Source organism: Rutidosis leptorrhynchoides, chromosome 5 (genome assembly GCF_046630445.1).
Source record: "Rutidosis leptorrhynchoides isolate AG116_Rl617_1_P2 chromosome 5, CSIRO_AGI_Rlap_v1, whole genome shotgun sequence".
Classification (NCBI taxonomy): domain Eukaryota; kingdom Viridiplantae; phylum Streptophyta; class Magnoliopsida; order Asterales; family Asteraceae; genus Rutidosis; species Rutidosis leptorrhynchoides.
The window spans coordinates 277,089,083-277,101,156 of NC_092337.1; positions in this window are offsets into that span (position 1 = coordinate 277,089,083).

Sequence of the window (12,074 nt, forward strand, 5' to 3'; positions counted from 1 at the left end):
GTTTTACCCATAACTTCTTCATTTTAAATCCGTTTTGAGTGAATCAAATTGCTATGGTTTCATATTGAACTCTATTTTATGAATCTAAATAGAAAAAGTATAGGTTTATAGTCGGAAAAATAAGTTACAAGTCATTTTTGTAAAGGTAGTCATTTCAGTCGAAAGAACGACGTCTAGATGACCATTTTAGAAAACATACTTCCACTTTGAGTTTAACCATAATTTTTGGATATAGTTTCATGTTCATAATAAAAATCATTTTCTCAGAATAACAACTTTTAAATCAAAGTTTATCATAGTTTTTAATTAACTAACCCAAAACAGCCCGCGGTGTTACTACGACGGCGTAAATCCGGTTTTACGGTGTTTTTCGTGTTTCCAGGTTTTAAATCATTAAGTTAGCATATCATATAGATATAGAACATGTGTTTAGTTGATTTTAAAAGTCAAGTTAGAAGGATTAACTTTTGTTTGCGAACAAGTTTAGAATTAACTAAACTATGTTCTAGTGATTACAAGTTTAAACCTTCGAATAAGATAGCTTTATATGTATGAATCGAATGATGTTATGAACATAATTACTACCTTAATTTCCTTGGATAAACCTACTGGAAAATAGAAAAATGGATCTAGCTTCAATGGATCCTTGGATGGCTCGAAGTTCTTGAAGCAGAATCATGACACGAAAACAAGTTCAAGTAAGATCATCACTTGAAATAAGATTGTTATAGTTATAGAAATTGAACCAAAGTTTGAATATGATTATTACCTTGTATTAGAATGATAACCTACTGTAAGAAACAAAGATTTCTTGAGGTTGGATGATCACCTTACAAGATTGGAAGTGAGCTAGCAAACTTGAAAGTATTCTTGATTTTATGAAACTAGAACTTTTGGAATTTATGAAGAACACTTAGAACTTGAAGATAGAACTTGAGAGAGATCAATTAGATGAAGAAAATTGAAGAATGAAAGTGTTTGTAGGTGTTTTTGGTCGTTGGTGTATGGATTAGATATAAAGGATATGTAATTTTGTTTTCATGTAAATAAGTCATGAATGATTACTCATATTTTTGTAATTTTAAGAGATATTTCATGCTAGTTGCCAAATGATGGTTCCCACATGTGTTAGGTGACTCACATGGGCTGCTAAGAGCTGATCATTGGAGTGTATATACCAATAGTACATACATCTAAAAGCTGTGTATTGTACGAGTACGAATACGGGTGCATACGAGTAGAATTGTTGATGAAACTGAACGAGGATGTAATTGTAAGCATTTTTGTTAAGTAGAAGTATTTTGATAAGTGTATTGAAGTCTTTCAAAAGTGTATAAATACATATTAAAACACTACATGTATATACATATTAACTGAGTCGTTAAGTCCTCGTTAGTCGTTACATGTAAGTGTTGTTTTGAAACCTTTAGGTTAACGATCTTGTTAAATGTTGTTAACCCAATGTTTATAATATCAAATGAGATTTTAAATTATTATATTATCATGATATTATCATGTATGAATATCTCTTAATATGATATATATACATTAAATGTCTTTACAACGATAATCGTTACATATATGTCTCGTTTAAAAATCATTAAGTTAGTAGTCTTGTTTTTACATATGTAGTTCATTGTTAATATACTTTATGATATGTTTTCTTATCATAGTATCATGTTAACTATATATATATATCCATATATATGTCATCATATAGTTTTTACAAGTTTTAACGTTCGTGAATCACCGATCAACTTGGGTGGTCAATTGTCTATATGAAACATATTTCAATTAATCAAGTCTTAACAAGTTTGATTGCTTAATATGTTGGAAACATTTAATCATGTAAATATCAATATCAATTAATATATATAAACATGGAAAAGTTCGGGTCACTACAGACTTGGCCACTGTTTGATTCACGAACCTATAACAAATATGTACATATATATCAAAGTATGTTCAAAATATATTTACAACATTTTTAATATGTTTTAATGTTTTAAGTTTATTAAGTCAGCTGTCCTCGTTAGTAACCTACAACTAGTTGTCCACAGTTAGATGTACAAAAATAAATCGATATATATTATCTTGAATCAATCCACGACCCAGTGTATACACGTCTCAGGCTAGATCACAACTCAAAGTATATATATTTTTGGAATCAACCTCAACCCTGTATAGCTAACTCAAACATTACTGCATATAGAGTGTCTATGGTTGTTTCAAATAATATATATACATGGGTCGATATGATATGTCAAAACATTTGCATACGTGTCTATGGTATTCCAAGATTACATAATATATTAGAATACATGTATAATACAATATAAGTTAGCTAGGATATGATTAATATAGTTTTGTTATCAATTTTCACGTAGTTACAACAAGCAAAAATATCCAATCTTATTTTACCCATAATTTCTTCGTTTTAAATCCATTTTGAGTGATTCAAGTTGCTATGGTTTCATATTGAACTTAAGTTTATGAATCTAAACATTAAAAGTATAAGTTTATAGTCGGAAATACAGGTTACAAGTCATGTTTGTAAAGGTAGTCATTTCAGTCGAAGGAACGACGTCTAGATGACCATTTTGGAAAACATACTTCCACTTTGAGTTTAACCATGATTTTTGGATATAGTTTCATGTTCATAAGAAAAATCATTTTCCCAGAAGAACAACTTTTAAATCAAAGTTTATCTTAGTTTTTAATTAACTAACCCAAAACAGCCCGCGGTGTTACTACGACGGCGTATATCCGGTTTTACGGTGTTTTTCGTGTTTTCAGATTTTAAATCATTAAGTTAGCATATCATATAGATATAGAACATGTGTTTAGTTGATTTTAAAAGTCAAGTTAGAAGGATTAACTTTTGTTTGCGAACAAGTTTAGAATTAACTAAACTATGTTCTAGTGATTTCAAGTTTAAACCTTCGAATAAGGTAGTTTTATATATATGAATCGAATGATGTTATGAACATCATTACTACCTCAGGTTTTGTGGATAAACCTATTGGAAATGAGAAAAATAGATCTAGCTTTAAAGGATCCTTGGATGGCTTGAAAGCTCTTGAAGCAAAATCATGACACGAAAATAAGTTCAAGTAAGATTTCTACTCGAAATTGAATTAAAGTTTGAATATGAGTATTACCTTATATTAGAAAGATATCTTACTGTAAATAAGAAAGATTTCTTGAGGTTGGATGATCACTCAAAGTGGATTTGCAAGATTGGAAGTAAGCTATCAAACTTGGAAGTGTTGTTGGTGTGTTCTTGAGTAGTTATTTTATAACTTGGTTTATGTATAGATTTATGAACTAGATTGAGCTAGATTTTAATAAAGATGATCTAGAACACTTAGAACAATGGAAGAACACTTGAGAGAGAGTAATTTGATTCAAGAAAATTGCAAAGTGAATGTGTTTGTGAGTATGCAAGTTCACGTGAATATGGTGCTTCCATATAGGCTCCATTAGTTTGTAATTTTGTGAGATATTTCATGCTAGATGTTAAATGATGGTTCCCACATGGTTAGGTGACTCGCATAGGCTGCTAAGAGCTGATCATTGGAGTGTATATACCAATAGTAAATACATTTAGAAGCTGTGTATTGTACGAGTACAAATACGAGTGCATATGAGTAGAATTGTTGATGAAAATGAATGAGGATGTAATCGTAAGCATTTTTGTTAAGTAGAAGTACTTTTATAAGTGTCCTGAAGTCTTTCAAAAGTGTATGAATACATATTAAAACACTACATGTATATACATATTAACTGGGTCGTTAAGTCATCGTTAGTCGTTACATGTAAGTGTTGTTTTGAAACCTTTAGGTTAACGATCTTGTTAAATGTTGTTAACCCATTATTTATTATATCTAAAGAGATGTTAAATTATTACATTATCATGATATTATGATGTATTAATATAACTTAATATGATATATATACATTTAAATGTCGTTACAACGATAATCGTTACATATATGCCTCGTTTCGAAATCTTTAAGTTAGTAGTCTTGTTTTTACATATGTAATTCATTGTTAATATACTTAATGATATGTTTACTTATCATAATATCATGTTAACTATATATATATATATATATATATATATATATATATATATATATATATATATATATATATATATATAGTTAACATGATATTATGAATATATATATATATATATATATATATATATATATATATATATATATATATATATATATATATATATATGACATCATATAGTTTTTACAAGTTTTAACGTTCGTGAATCGCCGGTCAACTTGGGTGTTCAATTGTCTATATGAAACCTCTTTCAATTAATCAAGTCTTAACAAGTTTGATTGCTTAACATGTTGGAAACACTTAATCATGTAAATATAAATTTCATTTAATATATATAAACATGAAAAAGTTCGGGTCACTACAGTACCTACCCGTTAAATAAATTTCGTCCCAAAATTTTAAGCAGTTGGAGGTGTTGACGTATCTTCTGGAAATAAGTGTGGGTACTTCTTCTTCATCTGATCTTCTCGTTCCCAGGTGAACTCGGGTCCTCTACGAGCATTCCATCGAACCTTAACAATTGGTATCTTGTTTTGCTTAAGTCTTTTAACTTCACGATCCATTATTTCGACTGGTTCTTTGATGAATTGAAGTTTTTCGTTGCTTTGGATTTCGTCTAACGGAATAGTGAGATCTTCTTTAGCAAAACAATTCTTCAAATTCGAGACGTGGAAAGTGTTATGTACACCCGTGAGTTGTTGAGGTAATTCAAGTCGGTAAGCTACTGGTCCGACACGATCAATAATCTTGAATGGTCCAATATACCTTGGATTTAATTTCCCTCATTTACCAAATCGAACAATGCCTTTCCAAGGTGCAACTTTAAGCATGACCATCTCTCCAATTTCAAATTCTATATCTTTTCTTTTAATGTCAGCATAGCTCTTTTGTCGACTTTGGGCGGTTTTCAACCGTTGTTGAATTTAAATGATCTTCTCGATAGTTTCTTGTATTATCTCCGGGCCCGTAATCTGTCTATCCCCCACTTCACTCCAACAAATCGGAGACCTGCACTTTCTACCATAAAGTGCTTCAAACGACGCCATCTCAATGCTTGAATGGTAGCTGTTGTTGTAGGAAAATTCTGCTAACGGAAGGTGTCTGTAACGACCCTGGAAATTCCAACTTTTATTAATAATGTTTATTATTAATACTTGCGCATTAACTTTACACTAACGGAAGGTAGCTGTTGTTGTATCTTTACACCTTGTTCCCATAACCATATAACTTTATTACTACATCTTGCTAACACCTTCCCCCATGCAAGAAAACAAGGCACTTAACTTTCCCTTTGTGGCCAATGAAACCGTCGGCCAACTTGGGTATTAGGGGGATTCAAATCTTTTTTTTTTGTGATACATATCTACTAGTATTCTCTTGTATATTACATTCACTTCACACACACAAAATACTTCCATTTTCTCTCAAATTTTCTCTCCAATTTGTGAGTTTCTTTCAAGACTTTTCTTCTTCTTTTCTTGTCTTAAAACCGAAATATATACATATACATCATCATCATTTGCTTGTTTTGATTACTTGTTCTTTGTTGTTGATTACTTACTTGTTGTTTATCTTTGTTAAAGATCAAGTTCTATAACTTGTATCTTCATCTAATCTTGGTTACTTTCATCTTTTGTTGTAAAGAACCAAGAACAAAGAATCTAAACTTTATAGTTTATGGTTCTACACTTAATGTTTTAAAGATTTAAAGTTCATGAGTTGTAAAAACCATACTTGTGTTCATGTTGTAAACTTAAGGTTTACTTTCTTAAAGATCAAAGCATTGGCTTGAATCTTTAAAGTATGAACAACCATGGACTTGTCACTTGTAAATTTAACTTATTTCTTCCTTTTGTTCATGTTTTAAAGTTGTGATTCTTGTTAAGCTTGGTCAAGTGTTACTAGTTAACCTTGATCTCATTTTTCTTGAACTAAAGTTAACTTTATAAGTTCAAGAACATAGAAGTATAACTTTCTAGTTATAACTTCATAAACTTATGTTGGATCTAAGTTTCTATAGCTTATGGTCTTCTATTTTGTTGTAAACAAGAGCTCATGAGCTTACATACACTTTACAAGATGAAAATCTAAGTTTCATAACTTATGGTTTCATTAAAGTAAAGATTCATGTCTTATAAATTAGGATTTAACTTAAGAACTTTAGATCTAGACTTTTGGGTCTAGGATCTTCAAGATCTAACTAAGAACTATGTTCTACAACATAAGATCTTGATTAGTTAGTTTACTTTCAAGTTTGTAGCTTAATATTACTTTTGTAACTCATGTATGTGTCGGATCTAAGATCTTGATGTAACTTTGGTTCATCAAACTACATACAACCCTTAAGTGAGTTGTGCAACTTATCTTAGACCTACACAAGTGTTATGATGGTCAAACCTTGGTTAAGATGATGCAAACCCATCAACGAGTTGTACACTTGAAGCTATACGCATCAAGGATGAGGACCGTGATGAGCATCAAGCACCAAGAACCCACCAGAACACCTTTAGCTACTGTTTATGGAACTTATCATGCTACCTGGGCTACTGTAAAGTTGATTTTCAGTTAGTTCGGTTTGATTAGATGATTTTCCGTTTAGACCTCGTCTTAATCCGAGTTACGGTTTAGGATTTATGGCCTCCCGAAAGTCACTACACCCTATTAACGTTGTGATGAAATTTCTGACCTACTCGCACTTAAACCATCACCACGGTCAAATGAAGATGATTTTGGTTCTGTAAATTGGTCAGCTTCTAGGGGACTCATATACGGAGCCATGGCCACTGGTCTCACCCCATTTCAGTTTGTATAGAGGTCGTGGCGACTGAACGAAGTCAGCCTTTGTTTTAAACCCTAGTCTTGACTTAAAACTTACTTTACACTTTTTGTTTAATGATGAATGATGATGGTACTTAAGACCTAATTTACATACTTTTAAACCTATTGGGACGATTTACTGACTTAGTAACTTTTGACTTAGGTTGAGGACCTTTTCGGACAATCATACTTGCTTACTTTTCCCGTGTCAACTTTACTACTACTTATCACTGTGAGTTATAGCATCCTTTTTTACTTTAACTATTTTGAAAACTGTGAATACATGCGCATTTTACATTTTACATACTAGGCACGAGTACTTAAACTTTATATATGTGTGGGTTATACAACGGCATAAACTTTCCCCTTAGCGCGGTAACGTTTAGTCATCGGTCTTTGAACCGGTGAACTCGAATCTTAGATATGGATCCATAGGGTTTGACATCCCCACTCAGGCTAGTAGCGCTAGTATTTAACGGGTGTTTAATACTTCGTAAACATACGCACTCGCCAAGTGTACCTTTAGGGGGTGATAAACGTTAAGTTAGTTACCAAGTGCCCACGGTTATACATATACTTTTCATACTATTTTGATACGTTATTTGTAGCACTGAAATCTCGTGGCCTACCTTACATTACTGTTATACTTAAACTATAGCTCACCAACCTTTGTGTTGACGTTTTTAAGCATGTTTTTCTCAGGTGCTTAAGGTTTGCTTGCTTCCGCTATACTAGTCATGCTTTGTAGACACCCGCTGCGCTTGTTAGAGTTGTCACCACATGAAACGTTTTATTTGCATTCAAACTATGTTACCTTTTGAAACAATGATTTGTAACGACCATTGGGTCACGTACTATTACTAATTGCTTCTGTTCATTGAAGCATACTTTTGTTGTAAGACATTTGATGTTGGTTAAGACATCACCTTTATTCACAAATGCAAACTTCTTTTGAAACCGCATATAGTATTTGACCTTGTAATGATCATGTGGTTGATGATTCGTACACGATGGTTTTGTACGGGGCATCACAGTGTCGATCCCAATTGTTTCCGAAATCAATAACACATGCTCGTAGCATGTCTTCAAGCGTTTGTATCGTCCTTTCGCTCTGCCCATCAGTTTGTGGATGATAAGCAGTACTCATGTCTAGACGAGTTCCTAATGCCTGCTGTAATGTCTGCCAGAATCTTGAAATAAATCTGCCATCCCTATCAGAGATAATAGAGATTGGTATTCCATGTCTGGAGACGACTTCCTTCAAATACAGTCGTGCAAACTTCTCCATCTTGTCATTTTCTCTTATTGGCAGAAAGTGTGCTGATTTGGTGAGACGATCAACTATTACCCAAATAGTATCAGAACCACTTGCAGTCCTTGGCTATTTAGTGATGAAATCCATGGTAATGTTTTCCCATTTCCATTCCGAGATTTCGAGTTGTTGAAGTAGACCTGATGGTTTCTGATGCTCCGCTTTGACCTTAGAACACGTCAAACATTCCCCTACGTATTTAGCAACATCGGATTTCATACCTGGCCACAAAAAATGTTTCTTGAGATCTTTGTACATCTTCCCTGTTCTAGGATGTATTGAGTATCTGGTTTTATGAGCTTCTCTAAGTACCATTTCTCTCATATCTCCAAATTTTGGTACCCAAATTCTTTCAGCCCTATACCGGGTTCCGTCTTCCCGAATATTAAGATGCTTCTCCGATCCTTTGGGTATTTCATCCTTTAAGTTTTCCTCTTTTAAAACTCCTTGTTGCGCCTCCTTTATTTGAGTAGTAAGGTTAGTGTGAATCATTATATTCATAGCTTTTACTCGAATGGGTTCTCTGTCCTTTCTGCTTAAGGCGTCGGCTACCACATTTGCCTTTCCCGGGTGGTAACGAATCTCAAAGTCGTAATCATTCAACAATTCAATCCATCTGCACTGCCTCATGTTCAGTTGTTTCTGATTAAATATGTGTTGAAGACTTTTGTGGTCGGTATATATAATACTTTTGACCCCATATAAGTAGTGCCTCCAAGTCTTTAATGCAAAAACAACCGCGCCTAATTCCAAATCATGCGTCATATAATTCTGCTCTTGAATCTTCAATTGTCTAGACGCATAATCAATTACTTTCGTTCGTTGCATTAATACACAACCGAGACCTTTATTTGAGGCGTCATAATATATCACAAAATCATCATTCCCGTTAGGTAATGACAATATAGGTGCCGTAGTTAACTTTTTCTTCAACAATTGAAACGCTTTCTCTTGTTCATCCTTCCATTCAAATTTCTTCCTTTTATGCGTTAATGCAGTCAAGGGTTTTGCTATTTTGGAAAAATCTTGGACGAATCTCGTGTAATAACCAGCTAGCCCTAAAAATTGGCGTATATGTTTCGGAGTTTTCGGGGTTTCCCACTTTTCAATGGTTTCAATCTTTGCTGGATCCACCTGAATACCTTCTTTGTTCACTATATGACCGAAGAATTGAACTTCTTCTAACCAAAATGCACACTTTGAAAACTTAGCGTACATTTTTTCTTTCCTTAACAACTCTATCACTTTTCTAAAATGTTCTTCGTGCTCTTGGTCATTCTTTGAGTAAATAAGTATATCATCGATGAAAACAATGACAAACTTGTCAAGGTATGGTCCACACACTCGGTTCATGAGGTCCATGAACACAGCTGGTGCGTTAGTTGTAGCGACCCCGACAAATCGTCAAGTGACGGCGTCGGCTACGTGGGTCCCATTACCTGATTATAAGTCTTTAAGATAACGTTTGACCAAAAATATGTCGCCTTCATTTCAAAATAAAGATTGTTTCAAAGTTTACAAGAATTGTTCAACCAAAAGTTAAGTTACAAGGTTATAAGTACAAATGAAATCTAGGCGACACGGTTTAAAGTAAAGTCAAAAGACGCTCCCTGAAAAGCATGTATACTCGACATCCAATGTAAGTATCAAATAATGAGCGGAAGCATGTATCACATATCGTGCAAGACCTGAGAAAAACATAGAAATCTGTCAACGAAAACGTTGGTGAAATCATAGGTTTAGCAAGTAAATTGTATTGAACCACAAGGTTCTTTAAGAATTGTTCAACCAGAATCGTTCACATTCCAAAGTAGTATTTGTATCACGAGCACCCAATTATCAAGGCTTAACCGAATCTTCCCTCTGAATTTTGAATTTAGTGTTAGAACTTACACTATACATTGTTGAAATTATATTTCATTCACTAACGGTAGCGAACCGTCTGAATGAGGGTTTGTTAAACCCGTATGGCCACACAACATAATTACACGCTTACACTTACACCCTGCAAGTGGAACTAATGATAATTGGATTGAGGACTTTTGTTCAAACTCGTATGCATCTTTGTATTCGTATTTGTTCACAATGTAAAAGCATGAAAAGTAAATAAGTATGAAATGTATGTGTTTCTCAGCCCACGATGTAAAGAATAAAAGTGATTGAAAAAGTGGGACTATGATCTCACCTTGAGTGCAAGAGTTAATAAAGTACTTCGACAAGTAAACGCGTGCAAAGACAAAGCTAGTCTTGACCTAAACATATAGGTTATATCAATAACGGTAAACACAAAACGGTCAAAGATGTTCAATTAGTCCTATGGCTCGTTAAGACTCGATCATAATAGCATGTGAATCAAATTGTCATGTTTCATGCAAGGTACAAGTATAAAAACATGTTAGAACGATTACACAATTATTTGGTTAAGTTTGATTAAAAGTCAACTTGGTCGGGTCAAAGTCAACAGAAAAGTCAACGGGGTCGGGTTGGGTATCCGACAATTTTTCTAAGTTATATAATCATATATGAGCATGTTGGCCAAGTTTCATGTTAATCGGAGGTCCGTAGCATAGCAAACATTTTTATGTCAAATGACCAAAGTGAACAGCCCGTTTTAGTACAATGGGACGGCGTCCCAATTGTCTAGACGGCGTCCTGGTTTTAAGATTGGGACGGCGTCCCGAGAAGCTAGACGGCGTCCCAGTTTTAAGTTTGGGACGGCGTCCCGAGAAGCTAGACGGCGTCCAGATCGTTTTCCAGGCCCTGTTTGCTGTATTTCCTAAGTGCACGAACCAAAACACAAACCAACACATTTCATGACCCGTAAACAATCAAGATATGTATCTTATATCATCGGAAAGCTCTTTCGACAAGGAACGCAACTAAGCACTTTTCATCAAGCAAAAACATCATATACTATAACCGAAATCCCGACAAGTGATCAATAGAGGTTTATTTTCAAGTTTCAAGTTTATCAATTGCAATTTAAGTTTCGGGAATCCAATTTATACATATGATATGCCGTTTTGAAGGTAATGAAACATGTAATACAACTAAACACTTATCAATAACATTAACAAGCATTCAACGCATCAAAAGTTCGTTTTAAGAGTTGTCAACCCTAACCAAAAGTTCACAAAATCAATAATCGCGTTTATGAAGTTTCTTTAATCAATCTATACATCAAAATGAAGCTAATGATACTAGTAACACTTTTAAAACATGCACATTAACAATCTAATAACATTTGATCATCCAAAATCAAGGATTTAGCAAGTAATTTTCATAATGAACTAGTTACACCAAAAACAACAAATCGAGCATACAAATTACATACACGACATCACAATGAGCCATAGACACTAATTAACATACTTTTAAGTCAAGAACACAAATTTAAAGAAAACTAGTGTTTTAGAAATGTTACCCAAACGAGATGAGGTTGGTACCAAAATGAAGAGGATGAAGAGAGGATCACGAATATGTAATTTGTTTTGTTGTAAGCCTCCTAGATCGAATTTAGATGATGAATGATTGAATTGGGTGTTTGTGTGTGTGTTCTTGCTAGAGAGAAAGAGAGAGAGAGGGAGATGGTTGAATGGTGGTGATTGGGGTGGACTAGGTGACCTAGTCAACTAGTTTGCCCCGTGTCAATTTTAGTCCCTCGAGTTTGTAGTCGGGTGCGGAAAATACCTAAACGGAATATTTTAAAACGCGTATTAAAATCCGATAACGAGAATATTTAGAATGTTAGCTAACGGAGGTTACGAATCTAGATACGAGGAATATTATCTAAAAAGAAAAAAAGACGGCGTTAAAAATAATTTAACGGAAAAATGCGGGATGTTACATTAGTCAACCCAAA